At 34.4% G+C, this 17,384-nt stretch overlaps 1 long non-coding RNA gene across 1 annotated transcript; it reads left to right on the top strand.

Moving 5' to 3' along the window:
- Positions 1–13,705: 13,705 nt before the first annotated feature.
- Positions 13,706–16,519, top strand: LOC107868383. Its single transcript, XR_001673740.2, has 2 exons — positions 13,706–13,886; positions 15,049–16,519. It is a non-coding gene; the product is annotated as an uncharacterized LOC107868383 (long non-coding RNA).
- The last annotated feature ends 865 nt before the right edge of the window (positions 16,520–17,384 follow it).

Raw genomic sequence — 17,384 nt, 5'->3', positions numbered from 1 at the left:
TCAGCATGTGCATCAGCTGCTGCTTCTTCAGTTTTCTTTTCTTCCACACCTTCTTTTCTTACTTCACCTGCAGCAGCTGTTTCTTCCTCAGCTTCAGCAGCTGTTTCTTCCTCAGCTTCTTCTTTTCGTTCACTTGATGCTTCTTGCTCAACTTCTTCTTTGTCAGCTTTGTTAGCTTCTTCTTCAACAATTTTTCCTTTTTTCGCGCTTCTTCTTCTTCTGCTACTGCTGCTACTTTTCCACCTTCTTCTTGGCTCTTATCTTCTTCACTATCCTTCTTTTCTTCTTTTTTTTCCTCTTCTGCCACAACAGCGGCCAACTCATCCATTTTGCTCTTTCTTTCTCCTTCATTCCTCTCTGATTCATGCACATGCACTATTTCATAATATTAAAAAGTACTAATAATATTTAAAGTTGAATATTCATTAACAACATCAATTAATGAATGAAGTTACCTTGCTCATGTTGTCGCTCATCATTTTCCTTTTTCTTCATTCTTTTCTCTTTGATATAGGCAGCAATATCCAGCACCACTTCCTCGAACGCAGCCACACGCTTATGAAGATCCTCGGGGGATCAGGTTCCCACTGCATCTTTGGAGGTGCTCGAAGAATCATCATCACCAACGCGTACTCCAATGGGGTTACCACCCAAATCCCCGTCATCATCACTGTCCTCATTTGAAGTGAGGACAGTTACCCCTTCTAACTCTTTGTTCAAGCCATCGAGGATGTTATTCTTCACCTTATCCGTATATGGCTCAAACGTAATCATGTAATCTATCTTCATCTCACGAACAGTAGGGATGATGTACGGGTTCAAGTTCTACCAAATATCAATTAACAATTACATAACATTCGATAAAATAGTACTATTCTTGCATTATAAAAAATAAGTTCATACCTCGGTAACTTTTCCTTTATACTTGAATGGGTTGCCTTCGATTATCTTATCGCTTTTTGAAGTGTGCCATCTAAGGATGCGGGGATGGGTAAGGGCTCATCCATTGATTTTCTAGTAAATTCTCTAAGATAAGGAAAGGTCTCATAGATCCAAATCCGTAAGCAGTACAGCAGTGAAAAAACTAACTATCAGTCTATGACATAGTATAAATAAAATGATAATCTACGATAAACTCACTAAAGGGTATATGGTAGATACCATGAATGCCTAGGGAAATCCAAATAGAGCATAGGATGCCTTCTGCTTCTCATCAAATACTTCCTTCTGCTTCTTCAGGTCACTTTTCTTCTTCAGATAGTCCATGGTCAGTTGAAATGTCTCTTTCCCCCACGGATACTTCTCGAAGAAACTCAAAGAGTCGACCATTTGAATCAGTTTTGTGTCGACAACCTTCGTTGAATCTTTCGCAAGGAACATAGTGTGCAAGAACCACAGTAGACAGCACTTGAACTTCTGGTCCTCGTTCAGCTTATTCCCTCTGATCAGGTGTAACAAGTTGGCCACTGTGATGTTTTTGTTTTTTGTCACCTTAAAACAAAAATTGTCCCCCTTTGCTAACACCTTCTTTATTTTTGATTCACTGGGGTATGATGAGCAGTTCAGCCCCATGATCAAACAAAACTCTTTCAAGCCAAAACAGGCATGCTTGTTGTTAACGCAGAACCACATCTCATGACTAAGGGTGGCAGCGGACCGGAGTTAATCCAGTTCTGGTGCGTTTCCGGTCATGGTCCGGTCCGGTAATGCAACGGTACCAGTTTGTACTGCTATACCGGTACCAAAAGACCCGGAATACGGTGCTGGTGTGGAGGGTCATTTTTTCCGATAGTTCCGATTCCAGTGCCGGTTGGCCGCATCCGGTCCGGCGCCGACCGGTGCATGTTAATTTTTTTTTAAAAAAAAAAATTGGTTTTGGTCGTTGTTGACCGTTGTAAATAGCTGTTGGAGGGGTCAACGGCTATTTTGTGCCTCCCCCTCCCAACTAGTCCACTACACCATTAATTTTCTACTATAAATATCCTTTTAAATCAATTTTTTTTCTCACAAATTTCTCAATTTCTCATACTCTCTAAATCTTAAATCTTAATATTCTCATACTCAATATTTATAATTTTTGTATTAATTGGAGTTGTGGATTTTTTTAAAGATATTACAAGCTTCAATTATCATATTTCAATTACGACATTTGGTATACGTCTGCTTTTTACGCAGACGTTCGGTATATTTGTTCCAATTTTAATCTCTATATTTTTTATTTTTAATATCTATATTTGTTTACTTACAGTCTTACGTTTACTTTTTGATTTATAATATTTATATTGCTTGTTTTAACATTTTAATTATATTTAAATTTTATTATGGATGCAAATAAAAGTAGTGGTAATAGACCAATCTTTGGTAAGGTTTTTCGTAGAAATAAAAAAAATAATGCTGCTACTAGTTCATTATCGCCTAGATTTAATGAAAATTCCTTACCACAACCTAATGGTTATGATGTTGGTGCTGGTATAGAATTAGCCCATGAGACACTAAGTAGGCGTTATAATAATTTTGAGGAAGACTTACCGGAAGAAGATGATATAGAAGTACAAGAGTTAGGTGAAACCCCTACCCCTACTAGTCCGGTTACGGAAATACCAAAAGACGATGATGTACTTCCCCTTACAGGAATTTAGTAGGGCCAAAGGTACTGAACGTCCTAAACGGTCTTTAGTTTGGCAATTTATGAGTCAAGATAAGGAAAAAAATACTGCTACTTGGAATAAATGTAAGAGAGTTATGAAACATTTGACTGGGGGAAAAATAGTGGGACATGGCTGCTTACTACGCATTTGAGGAAATGTAATATAGAATTTATTCATCTAGAAAATGAGGCTAAGGCAAAAAAAGGTGGTACACCATTGACGGAAGAATCTGTGGGAGGTAATATGGTTCAAACGCATTTATATAGGTTTAACCCAGCTAGCTCAAGTTCTACATTGACATATAATAAAGATGTAGATAGAGAAGAACTAGCGAAAATGGTTGCTGTTATGGGATTGTCATTCAATTTTCCTTCGCATTCCGGTTTTATTCATTATATTCAACGAGTATATAATCCTTCTTTCAAAGGTTTTTCACGAAATACAATTAAAAATGATATTTTTAAATTTCAAGGTGAACATTGTCATTTTCTTCATTGCTTATTTAGTAAATTTGATGGTGGAGTATCTATTACGTCTGATATGGGTCGTAGTATTATCGGTAATGATTATTTTACTGTCACGGTTCATTGGATTGATCACCATTGAAAAATGCAAAAAAGAATTATTACTTATAAATATGTTGACGAAACTAAAAATGATAAATATATATCTTTTACAATAGCGGAATGCTTAAAATATTTTAGACTTATTGATAAAACTATGACATGTACATTAGATAATGCTTCTAATAATTTGAAAGTCATTGATTTTTTAACTACTAGACTATGTCCTATAGATAATGATTATCTTCATGTTAGATGTACTGCATATATTTTAAATTTGATAGTACATGATGGTGTTGAGTTATTTGAAGATGGTTGTTATAAGGTTCGCATTGCATGTAGTTTTATTTTTAAAAATAAAAGAAGGCTATAATAGATGATTTTAAATATCAATGTAAAAAATGTGACCTTCCATATAGAAAAGTTCCAAAAGAAATTCCTACTAGATGGAATTCTTTGTATCAAATGCTTGAAGTTGCTAATGTGTATCGTGAACCTATCCAATTATTTTATAATTCTCTTAATACGACTAATAATTTAAGGCTAGGTTCTGATGATTGGATTGAGATAGAAGAACTTTGTCAATTTTTGAAAACTTTTTATCAAGCTACGAACACAGTATTTGCACAATATACTCCAACTATTTCTTCCGTTTTAGTAAATATTACTGCTATTTCTAAAGTACTTGCTAATTATAAAAAAATTTGTCCTTACAAAGAGGCAATTGACGCTATGGTTGAAAAATTTTAAAAATATTTTTTTTCGATTCCTTAAATTTATTTGATAGCTACTTTATTCAACCCATTTTACAAAGAACATGGTGTAATTATGATGGTTCAAAAAATTTACACCAATTTAGAAATTGAACCTCATGAAATACCATCGGTTGAAACATGTTGTGCTAGCATAGTACCTAAAGCCATGAGTTTATATAACATGTATCAAGTTATGGGACATAATATTGCGCTAGTTGAACCTCCTACTTTTAGACATAGATATGATGATTTAGATGATGAGATGGGTGAAGAAGTTGGTCTTTAATGTTGTAGCAGTAATGATTTTGATTCATATATTTCTTAGGATCGGGAATTTATTAGAGATGCAAATGGACAACAACAACTTTTAGGATGGTGGAAGACCCGTACCAGACAATTTCCAAAACTATCAAGGGTAGTTCGAGATTTGCTAGCAAGTCAAGCTTCTTCAGTCGCATCGGAGCAAGCTTTTAGTGCAGGAAGATTTATGATTGGAGATCATCGATATTCGTTGGCGAAGGATATTTTGAAAATTTTGGTATTATTTAGAGATTGGATTAACGTTGAAAGAAGAAATTTTGGGCTCCCAAAATTACCGCCCCAGATTGAAGACGAAATAGATGAAATATTTGAGGAGAATAGTGATGATGGAATGGAAGCAATGGAAGAACAAGGAAAAAGACCAATTCCGGAAAATATAGAAATAGATAACTTACGTATAGAATATTATGGACATTATAGATATTAATATTCTAGAGTACAGATCTAATTCAAACAGAACCCTTCCTAGAAGGTGGCTGCGTAGATTAGATTCTCTTTTAATATTTATAATAAATGTACAACGTAATGTATTAAATTTGAATAAATATAAATTTTTCTAAGGTTATGTAATAAAAAGTTAATGTTATGAGTTAAACTTATAACTATTTTAAAAATTATATATCAAGTTGATGTTTACTTTTTTTAGCATAACTTTATAATTATATTAATAAAATAATTTAAATTATTAAAATAATTATATACTTTTAATTTTTTTAAAGTTAAAAAGTAAATGTTATAACTATACATACATTCTTTTATTATAAAAGTCATAACATTAATAAAAAACTAAACAAACAGTGAGATGCAAACAGTAAAACACTGGAACTCTGGATTCCGTACCGATCCGACACGGTACTGCACTAGTGACAACCGGACCGGGGTGGAAGGACCATATTTTCTGGTGGTACTGGTTCTGGTTGTACCGGTTTCGGTATAATACACCGAACATTCTTTCCGGTACCGGATCCGGTTCCAGTAAAACCGTTCTGGTTGTTCCGTTTCGATCCGTTGTTGGGCTTACCTTGAATACACATAATTTCGTAAAAAAGAATTTGTCATTTATTTGTCATCTTCAGATGTATAGAGTAGTCTTCAAAATATAATTGCTTACATGCTGATAGGATTCTTCTTGGAAACTTTTGCGTTGGAAGTCACTAGGGAATAATTGGCAAAGAAGAACTTTTGCAAAACTATTTTGCCAAATACCCACTTAATTTCTTTTTGATTTATTTTTAGGTTTAGGGTGTAAAAAGCGGAAAAAGTGGGTCCTGCACGTGGGCCAAGGGATCAATTCATCATTTATACCACTTTACAAATTTAATATAATACACCTAACCCGCTCCACTTATTCCAATATCCAAAAAAAACCCCTCTTTCTCTCCTCTTCAATTCCCAACTCCCGCTTTCAAACAACTTCTCCCAAAAATGCCATTTTCGTGCGTTCTTCGTCTGCAGCTACTAAGGGGGCGTTGTTGCTTCACAAGGTTAGTTAAAATCGAGTTTCGATCATTTCTAGATCCATTTAAATGATTTTTATTTTTGCTAATCGATTGGTAATGATGTAGGATTTCTTTTTTCGAATTTGGTTTTTTGATTTAATCGTGTTTTTTTAGCAACGAAGTGTTGAATGGTGGTATAATTATTGTTTGAAGAGTTATTTTGGCATTTTGATTTTAACAGCGTCTTGTTTCTATCCGTAGACCGCGGTCTATTCGTAGACCCGTGGTCTATGAAATGAGAATGCCCTAGATATATTTCAATTTTCAGACGTATGAAATTCTTTCAAAACATGATTGCTGAAATAGTGAAAATCAAAATATTAATAGCTAATTAGTTTGATTAGGTGCACTAGTTTGATTTTTAGCAATTGTTGTGTTTTGATATTTTGAATGTTCGATTTTCGTTCAATTATTATATGTTTGTGTAGTGAACTGTTTAATGGTGGGGTGTTTATTAATTTTTTTTTTTTTGGGAGGGGGGGGGGGTTTCATTTGGTCATTGAGTTGTTTCTGTTGATAGACTTATGGTCTATGAATTGAAAATGTTTCGTGGAGCGGTATAAACTTCGAACGATAATTGACGAGGTCGTATCTTTCCCGGCAAAGATATCAATCAGATCAAGAATGGCTGCTTATCGAGAATTTAACCAAATTCTTGTCGACAAAGAATTGAAGAAAAGATTCAAGCGGTCCTGTTTTGGACACCTGAGAAACCTGCCAGAACATCTCAAGTTCAATGGGCAGTTGGACAGGAGGCTATGAGATGTTTTAGCCTTAACCTTAAATTATCTTGGCAAGATAATTTTGGTCAGCCAATAAATTGAGCAACTACTTCGTAGCCATAGCATACCTAAAATCTGATCTGAGCCGACACTTTTTAACAAAAATTATATCATTTGATATATATATATATATACCTTCTCAATTTATTAATTATTTATTTATTACTAACATTTTTAGTACGAGTGTTTGTACAAGTTATCGAGAATAATATTTATCGGGAACAACATTCAAAGAAGACTTTAAATTGTGTATTTATATTTTTTATATTCTTACTCTTGTACAAATGATAATTATAGTGAAAACTTTATTTTTGGGGTGTTGGGCGGGGATGTTCTTTATTTATACAATCCTTACCATGCGTTAGGCAAATTCAGTTCGTTAATATTTATATTAAAATTAATTTAGATATTTGATTAAATAATTCACACTCTTTACACTAAAAAACATTATGTTATTTTTTCTTTAAAAATAATTTCTTTTTTTATTCAATCTTTGCTTTATTTCTTTATATATCCTTACATACGTTTGTTTATACATCTTTATGTGCGTTTATATATATATATTTTGCAATAACATATGTATCATATTATTTTTGTATTTGCAGACATTGATTTTTCTTTTATGTTTTAATAATAATCCTAAGTCTGGCCGGGAACCATATTTGTGGATTCAGAAGGGTGCATAATTCCTTTCCTTCGGAATAATTTGAACCCTTACCTAGAATTCAAAATGGTTTTGTAGATTAGAATAAAGTCATACTTGTTAATAAATAAATAGGTTTCCTATTTTTCCTTAAAAATTAGGTGGCGACTCTGTACAAAATTAATTCTTTTGAGTCCATAATGTCGTGCTCGTTTGACCTTAGGTAAAAATCGGGTATGAAAATATAATATATCTAAATATAATTTATTTAAATATTAAATTAAAGATGAAACTATACCAATAATAATAAAAAATTATAGTTTTAATAAAATGTTATCAAAACGTTATTAAATTAATGTTATATAAACGATATTAATAAAATGTTATTAAGGACAGTAGTATATTAAATTAATGCTATTAAAACGTTACTAAGGACCGTAGTAGTATATTAAATTAATGTTATTGAACTAATGTTATTAAAATGTTACTAAATTCGCAGCATGAATCAGCTCCTTAAAACAAGTAAGGGCAAGTAAGCTCAGAATTCAGTTTCATGATAGAAGTTTAAATGTTTCCGATCAGTTATATCCTTTCTTAGAAGACACATCATGTCTGAGTTATTCCATACCTTTAATCTTCAATGTTCCTATCCATCATTTGAGGACGAATGATCCCAAGGGGAAGATAATGTAACACCCCGTAAAATCCATGCGGGTGTTAGCTTCTAGTAGTATGCTCCAAAGAGTTGAAAAGACTAGAAATTTTTCTAAGTGACAAAGAGACTTAGTCTCATATTTATCTATCAATCTTCAGGGATTTTATTTTTGTACGCTGGCGACGGCCGTGTGACATAGTAGATTCAGAGACTCTGACCCTTGCGGCATACTTGGGTTGGGGGCTTCGCTGTCGATTTAATGGCAGTTTCCATATAGCCCGTGGAATTTTAGAGCTGTAGGGTATATCACCTAGAGCAAAAGTAATACAAAGAGTGTCACAGAGTTCGGATGTTTTCACAAAGTCTTTTAAGATGCCCATGTGATTTCTTACTATATGATATGTTTACGAACTGTTTTAAATTGCTCTCATATATGTTGAATATAAATGATTATTTTGGATTTGCTCTGCGTACCAGTACATTTGTATTGACTCCCTACCTCCCAGGGTCTAATGCTCAGTTCAGAGATTCTGCTAAGCCGTAGAGTTTTTAGACAGCAAATCAGATTGTGCAGTGGTGAGCCTTGTCTATTACAGAAGGCCTGTCCTTTCAAATTTTTTCATCTATTAGCATTTTGGTCTACTGGAGGCCTTGTCCCAGTTTTCATATAGTTGTCAGATTTTCATGTAGTAGAGATTTCACAGACTGTTCTAGGTGTTGTTTAGTTGATTTCCGATTTCATTCTTTATTGTTAAACTGAACCAAAGTTTTGACTATGTTTCCGTATTAATTTATATTGAACTAACATTATTAAAATGTTACTAAATTAACATTATTAAGATGAAAATTTTATTAAACTATTGTAGTATATTAAATTAATGTTATTGAATTAACGTCAATAAAATGTTATTAAGATGAAAATTTTATTAAAATATTATTATTATTATTATTATTAATACTAATAATAATAATAATGAGTGTTTATTTGTTCAAGTTTTGTATAGTTAAAGGTCATATTTGTGCACTGTCAAAGTTCCATGTCAGCCTTTTTAATGACATGGCACCGTATGATTGGCTGACTAATCCACGTAGGCGCAAGTGAGATACACGCGCCTAAGTTACAAAATATGAGTGTTTATTTGTTCAGATTTTGTATAGTTAAAGGTCATATTTGTGCACTGTCAATGTTCCATGTCAGCCTTTTTAATGACGTGGCACCGTATGATTGGCCGACTAATCCACGTAGGAGCAAGTGAGATACATGTGCCTAAGTGGCAAAATATGAGTGTTTATTTGTTCAGGTTTTGTATAGTTAAAGGTCATATTTATGCACTGTCAAAGTTTAAGGTCAATGTTATAATTTGGTGTCAAGTTTAGGATCATATTTATGTATTATGCCAACAACTTTTGGTGCTGAGTACATGGTTCTATTTGGATTTTCAGTATTTCGTGGATTTTGATCGTACCACAAAATGGTTAGCAGCATCTCAGGGTACATGATTTCGATGTACTAAAGCTATAGTTAGACCGATAAGTGCACCTTCATTTTGATTATTCTGAGGTACAAGAGTGATGTGCACATAAATAGGATATTGAATGAATCTATTAAGAACATTTTATTACACTAAGAAAATTTGACCCATATAAAAATTAGAAGTTCTATAAAAAAAACCATCGATGTTATCTACCGAAATAAAATATTCTCCGGCGAGATAACCAGCTGCAAACAAGTTTTTCGTTCGAAATCAAGAGGCGTCATGTGGAAGCTATTAGTTGCAAACTATTGTGGTGATAATTCAGAAGACACAAAAAAAACAATACTTAAAAGCTTGATTATTATATTATTTGATCAATTGACTTACATATAAAACCTAATAGTAAAAACATAGAAACTAGCGAGAGAGAACTACATTGTGGATGATATAGTGTTATGGCATGAGAATGAGTCTTTATATTTATAGATGTTCAAAACCTTTCCTTCAAGAAACAGGTTTGCCAAATATGGAAAAGTTTTATATTTTTTCTTTCAAAGAAAAATAAAAGTAATTATCGTACTACTTTTATTTTACTTTAATAGAAAATTAAAACTCAATTTTGGTAAGAAAATTAGGACAAAAATCCTAACAACAAGAGTACTTCAAACTGTGACGATAACCAACACATAACTAACTAATCCAGAACAGTATAACTAGTTGCACTTCTCTAATATAGATTAGCAATCCCGCAGCCTTTGGTGGGCAAATGGGCAATTTGGGAATGACTTTGCAAATATTGAGGTTGAATCAACTGTTGTTTGATTTTCTCCTCGACAAACAGGAAATCTATGTCGATATGCACATTTCACCAAAAGACAAAAAAAGGCTAATTAATGGGAAATGTTATATTTTAATTTGGGTTTGATGGTTTATTATTTTTTCGTTTTTTTGGGAAAACACCAAATAAGACAGTAAATTAATTTTTTCCTCCTACCATTGAATTAAGTTATGAAAAAAAAAAAAATAGACTTTTTCTAGTCCATATTAAGTGAATTGTTAGGTTATGACATACAAGTCATACACCAAGAGGAAAAAATATTTAAGGACATCAATTAACGATTTTCTTGGTTGGAGTATTATTTTTGTATTTCAGATTAGTTTTTCAGTTCATGGAGTTAGTTGGAGACATGTTCCTTCAACTCCTTATTCAGTTCAGTTAGAGGCTTTCGGATTAGATGTCAGATTAGATGTTTAGACTTCAGTATTTATGTTTCTTTTTGGTATTGTTATACCATGTTTTTCAGATATGTATCAGTATTGAACCTTATGGCCTTACAGTTCATGTTTCCGCATATTTTATGAGATATTATGCAGTTTTCAGGTACAAATATCAATCATGGGTTAGCTTGTGGTCCTTCGGGGTCATGAGCACCGTGTAGCATTTCGGTTCAGAAAATTGGGGCGTTACAAACTTGGTATCAGAGCCTAAGGTTCAACAGTGTCCTAGGAAGTCTGAAAGCTGCATCAAGTAAAGTCTTGTACATGGGCGTGTTGTGCACCACACTTATGTGCAGGAGGCTATGAGATGTTTTAGGAACAGTTTCCCTTCTTTCATGTCTCAAGATCGTGCTATAGCAAGTTTCTCTAAGGAACCCATATAGATTCACATCAGGCTCCCCTCATGTCAACCTTACCTTACTTTCAAGGTAACAGAAATAGTAAAGTTCAAAGTCCTAAAGATAGGGCTTTCTCAGAAAGTCCCTACAGTCAGTTATGGGATTAGCCATAGACTCAAACAGTATCCCATCAGTTCATTATTGTTCCAAGGTCGTAAAGATTTTATTCATGCTCATGAGAACTCATTCTTGAACCCAGAAGTTTAGCAGTAGTAGAGTTGGGATAGTATTATTCTATTTGATCAGATTATGTATTCATGGGGATTAGATCAGTAGGCTTGAACAGTATGAGCTAAAAATTAAGTTTATTGACTCGAAATTAAGCATGAAGCTGTGAATGTAATATTAGCAGAATATGAGGAAACAGAATTAGATGATGTGTTTAGTAAGACAGGCAGGTGTTGAACAAAATGTAGGTATGTGATGGTAGATCAAGTACCTAAGCCAGGCCCTCAGATTTCAGTAGTAGAGCCAGTATGTATAGAAAGCAGTAAGGGAAGACAATTCCAGACCCATTCTCATCTCAGTGCAGAGTTTTTCACTTCAGCTATCACGAAATCCACTCAGGCATTGCATACCAACTCTATGGTCATGAACTATGCTCATGTATCTCTTTTTCCACAATCATGTATGAATTTAATTTTCAGCATAAGAAGTCCCTTTTACTTCGCAGTACAAATCATGTTCCATGAGCACAATCTACTTTCACGCACTTTCCACGGGATCATGTGCGCCTTCAGTTCCCAGCATAAGGGGTTCAGTTCCAGCTCCCTCAGTGTTATGAATCATGTCTCACAAATACAAAAATTTCAGACTCAGGTCATGCAGCTCATGACTCATGTACACAGATCATGCTTTACAGTATACTCAATTTTCATGACTCATGCTATGCTCCTACAGATCAGATAAATTCATACTATGTCATGTATATCCTCAGTTCATACCTTTTCGGTAAATTCATGTTGTTGATATTCTATTCCTCAGGTTTCAGTCATGTGTCAAGTTCAGTTTGTATCAATTCATGCTTCAGGTCCTCCTGATTTAACCCTTCAGTCAGCTCTCTTTATGAAAATAGTGTAGTGATGAGCGGTTTCTTAGATAAGTGGTTGCTTAGATAGAAGAGAGTAAATGTTTCATGTTAAGAGAAGATTGTTGCATTCTTATTTTATACAAGGGTGTAGTATTAATGATAGGCTTGAATGTAACTATTCCAAGATAGAGTATCCTAGTAGTTTCTAGTATAACCCAATTCATATATCATGCCTCAGTTCTAGATATCAGATAATTATGTCACGATTCAGTTCCAACATGCCTTGTGCATCGCCTTAGTTGTCCTCAATATTTCAGCAAAGGCAGTCCAACATTCTTCAAGGGACATAGTGTCCCAAAGGTGAGATACACTCTAATCCCTCAAACTGTTATGACATAAACATACCGGTCTCTCTTCACGTCATGAATCCAGCTTAGATGAAGGTTTACTTATAAGATGGCCTTCTAACTCCAAATCTCAGTCGTAAGTCACTCATTACAGACTCAGTTCATATCATGATATTTAGTTCATGTATCACGTTCCAGACTCAGTTATGTTCTCATGTTTTTGCTCATGTATATTGAGTAATTAATCTCAGACTTATCAGTATTTTAAGTTCAATGTAACAGTCTTCTTTGAGCTTACTCATTCTCATGTTCAGATTTCAGTACCAAAATTGGTACCATTACCATTGCATGTTCAGTCGTATGTTCATGATTCAGTTCAGTCATGTATCCACATATCAGATACGTGTGGTCAGCTTATAAATACTTTCAGTCATGCATTCACGTATCACGTCAATCATATAATCATGCATCAGATATGCATGGACACAGCTTATCCGTTATGCATCAGATATGCATTCTCATTTTGAGAAAACTTAGTTCATCAGAACACTCAGTCCTTCATTCATAAATCAGTTACGCATGTTCATTATGATATATTCAGCTTGTTAGTCATGTCATCCATGAAATCATATTCAGTCGTTCATGCTCAGTACTCACGTCAGTTGTCTTTTCTCCCCTCTCATTCAATCTCATTCGAGGACGAATGTTACCAAGGGGGAGATATTGTAAGACCCTGTAAAAATTGCATGTTAAATTCAGCTCGTAAAGCTCCATGAGAGATTCCAACACTTAGAAAAAAATTTTTCTAAGTGTTCAAGTTCAACACTTACTCTCATTTTAGACCTCCTAACTTCGGGGATTTATTTGATGACGTTCCCGACCTCCGTTTTTGGATTTTCAAGTTGTGTTGTGATTGGAGAAGTCAAGAGTACATTTTGAGTGATTTTCGGAATTTTTGGAATCCGTTTAGGGCATTTTTGGATTTCAAAACAGAAGCACCATGCGATTTGCATACGTCGCATGCTCCAGAAATTTTCAGCATTTCAGGGTCAAATTCAAACGATCATAACTTCTTGCATATTTTGAACTATGAGAGCTGCTATATATCAATGGAAATCTCTTTGAGTATTATTTCTAATGAAATTGGTTTCATCAAAATCCAACATCTAAGTAAAAAGATATGATCAATTTACTACAGCCTATCAAAACTGTCAACAGACGGACAACTTCGTCTTTTTCTTTTTTTCATAAGGGTAATTTGGTCATCCTCCACCCCTATATATACCCCAAACACGGGATTAAGGCTCATTTGAAGAAAAATATACTCTTTTCTTCCATTTTTTCTCAAGAACTCAAGAAAGGTTTCCATAGAAGATCCAAGTTCAAGCAATTCTCTCCTTGAATCTTCCTAAAATCAAGAACTAAGGCATGCATAGTATTCACCCATGGATTCTTTTCATCCATGGAGCTCAAGAATCAAGTTTTAAATCATGTATTGTGAATACTTTGTTGTGTTTTGATTATGTTAATGTTGATGGTTATTGTATGGTTTCAAGTTAGGATCTTTATGTATTTCCATGAAACTATGTTGGCCTATAAATTGAAATCTATGAATTATGTTGTTCAGGTTGTGGGTTGTTGATGATCATGTTGTTGATGTTGAATGATTCCCAAGTTGAAATCTTTATGTGTTATTATGAATCTATGACATCATATGAGTTGAAAACATGTAAATTTGGTTGTCTATAATGTATAATTTAATGATTTTACCTATGCCTAAGATGTGCATGTAAGGTGTTTGATAAAATGCCTAAGCAACTAGAAATCATGCAATATAGCTACATTGTTACTAAGTGAAGAATTCATGATATGCCCTTATATTCCAATGACTTCCATGTGGATACTGTGTCTTGTAAATGTTGTTGGATTTCTCATGAACTAGTCTTATGAGATTATGCTATGCTTACCTGCAAATACTACTTATGCACAAGATGTATGATAAACATGTATTCCATGAAATCCCCCAAGTTATGATATTATAGATTGTTAATGTTGATCTTGTACTCAAGAATGTCAAGTCGTGTCAGTTTTCTTCCATCAAGTCCTGGGGTACTTGTACTCGAAAAATATAGTTGTGTGACTAGAGCCATGTCATGTTTTCATGATACTCTCAGTCAAGCCATGTTCAGTAGACTTTAGTCAGTCTCATGACTCAGGAAAACTCATGTAAAGGCAGTATCAGTTCAGTTTTACTTAGTACTTAGTAATCTATGTAATCTCAGTAATATTTTGTTAGTCTATGGAATTCAGTAAATCTCAGTATCAGTACAGTTTATTTCAGTATTCAGTTCAAACATCAGTAAACTCAGTCACCTAACAGAACTCAGTAGCATTTAGTCAGTTAAAAGAATTCAGTAGTCTTCCGCTAGTCCTCGGAACTAAATAAACTCAGTCCATGTTCAGTTCAGTTAAACAGAACAATCATTAGCAGTTCAGTTAATCTCGATGGTGCTGCTTATGATTGGTTCCAATGGTTGTATTGCAACAAGTAATTTTTTGATTGGAAGCATTTCACTGAGAAATTGAGAATTCATTTTCGAAATAGCTCTAACATGAGGCATAACCATGTCGATATTTCCCTTCATTTGCTGCAGAAGTTCAATGAGAGTTACTTTTCTATGCTCAGAAAACTTGACAATGTGCACCGCCACTATCGACTTGCTCCCAGCTAGCCACTACAAATATCGGGCTTTCAGGTGTGAACTCGTCTTGCAAAGATGAGGAGGATTCCGACTTGTCTAAGCCTGTCAAATATTCTCCTGCCTCTACAGATCTAGTTACCGAGATTGACGAGTCAGTAAAGGGCTTTTCCGCAAAACATGAGGGCCAGGTGTTAGATGATTTGTCTCAACGAATTGAGCATATGTTTCCAAAGTTATCCCTTACGGATGATAATTTCGAGAATATGGGTCGGGTTGTCAACAAACATCAAGAGTCAGAGATTGAATATTGTAGGAAATTCGATTTTAATATTGGAACCTGTGAACTTCCTTTGATGAAGAGAACTCCAACACTTATGTGGGGCAGGTATTTGCTAATTTTTATTATGGACCTGAGTACTCTTTGGTTGAACATGAAGTGTTTGAATCACTATGGGAAAGAAGTCCTATCTTAATTTTTGTTAGTATCTTGATGCCTGATCGTATATCTATACACCTTCCCTTTGATCCTGGTGAACCTATTTCTCCACCTATTTTGTTCGAGTGTGGGCTTCGGCAATTTGGTATACGTCGTAGATATGCAGGAATACCACTAAATTTGGAAACAAAAGTTGCCAATATATGGAGGATAGACTATGTAGCTAATGTGTTTGACCAAATTGCTTATCCAACTGCTGGTATATTAAATATCTTCCTTAGCTACTTGTCTAAGGATGAAGTGTGCTGGAATATTGGTTCTTTCTCTGTTATGCTCTATTGTTTTGTCCAGAACCATCTGGTTGTGCAGTACATTAATGGTACAACTTTATTGGAAAGTTCAGTTGTCCATTTGAACCAACTTGGCTCGGGAATGTTCCAGGAGATGCTTGAATTATTCTTAGTTGGATTAGAGCTACCATTTGATCCTTACTCTAATTTACTTACTATATTCCTTAGAGTTATAAGAAATTTTGTGTATTGTTTTGCTTTGGGCGATTTGGATCATGATAAGTTAATTATGTCAACCTTGTGAAATTCTTGCAATTGGATTGATACGGCACAGGAGCGTAATCTTCCTGGTATCTTGTTGTCTAAATCGAGAGAGCTTGGTAGTAAGGAGAAAATAAAGGTGGTGTTCAAAGCATTTGTTGCATGATACTCAGAACTGATGCAGCATATTTTGGTCAACAAAGATGATGGGCTCTTGTTTGCTATGTTTGGTGTAGTTCTACATTAAGGCGAACTTTGTCGTATCTTATTTTGGGTCTCGGTCCTTTTCTTGATTCTGATATGTTTGTGAGGTTTCCTGATTCATTCATGTTATGCTTTAAGCATATGCTCCTCTACTTGTGCATGTCAATGAATTTCTCAAGGTGATTTGTTGTTTCTTTTGGCCACACAAATATCGGTTGGAAAGTCACTATCATGAAGATGTTTAACACACTACTCACTGGTTCTGGCAATTATTCAAGGGAATTGTAAGCTGTTTTTATATATCAATTGTGTTGTACGACGTTTGCAGCGTTTGGAACAAAAAGATTTTCAAACTAGCATCACTCATACGCTTTTACAACTGCAAGAACCGAGGAGTCCTATGGTTATTGCATGTTGCTACCTGGTGAACATCAAATCCAACTATGCAACATCAAACTTTGGTCACAATTTAACTTACTTTTTGTTGGATTCCTTGTCTTGAACCTTGAGGATAAGGTTCTTATTGAGGATGGGGGTATTGTTATGAATTCGGTCATGGGCTTTGGACTTGGGCCTGAGATGAAGTTACAGCCCAACAAAAGAGTGGATTTCCTTTGGGATCCGGGTTAGGCAAACACCTTAAATGAGAGCAGTTCCCTACTGAAGAGATCCTGCAAATTATGTTGAAGCTTAGGCTTAGTCTATATCCTCTCATCTCCCCTTCAATGGTCTAACCTCATCTCCTTCTAATTACCTTCTCCCTCTGTTACTCATAGATTTCCCATTGGTGTTTGTCCATTGTTACTTTGTCAATTGAATTCTTATTTGTATTCGGATTTTGAAGTATAATATATATATTAGAGTTGTGTGAAATTGAGGTTGTTACAAAATCTGCAATTTCGAAATGAGTTTCCAAATATTGAGGTTGAATCAACAGTGGTGTGATTTTCTCCCTGACAAAATGGAAATCTATGTCGATATGCACATTAGAATTAGAGGCTATTTGTATAGAAGCCTTGCTATCACAGTGCAACGTGACAATTGAATATCCTTCGCAGCAAATTACCGAGTGATTTGGTGTTTTCCCAGAAAAAAAA

The sequence above is a fragment of the Capsicum annuum genome, chromosome 4, assembly GCF_002878395.1.
Source record: "Capsicum annuum cultivar UCD-10X-F1 chromosome 4, UCD10Xv1.1, whole genome shotgun sequence".
Taxonomy (NCBI): domain Eukaryota; kingdom Viridiplantae; phylum Streptophyta; class Magnoliopsida; order Solanales; family Solanaceae; genus Capsicum; species Capsicum annuum.
This window is presented reverse-complemented; position numbering and strand designations above follow the sequence as displayed.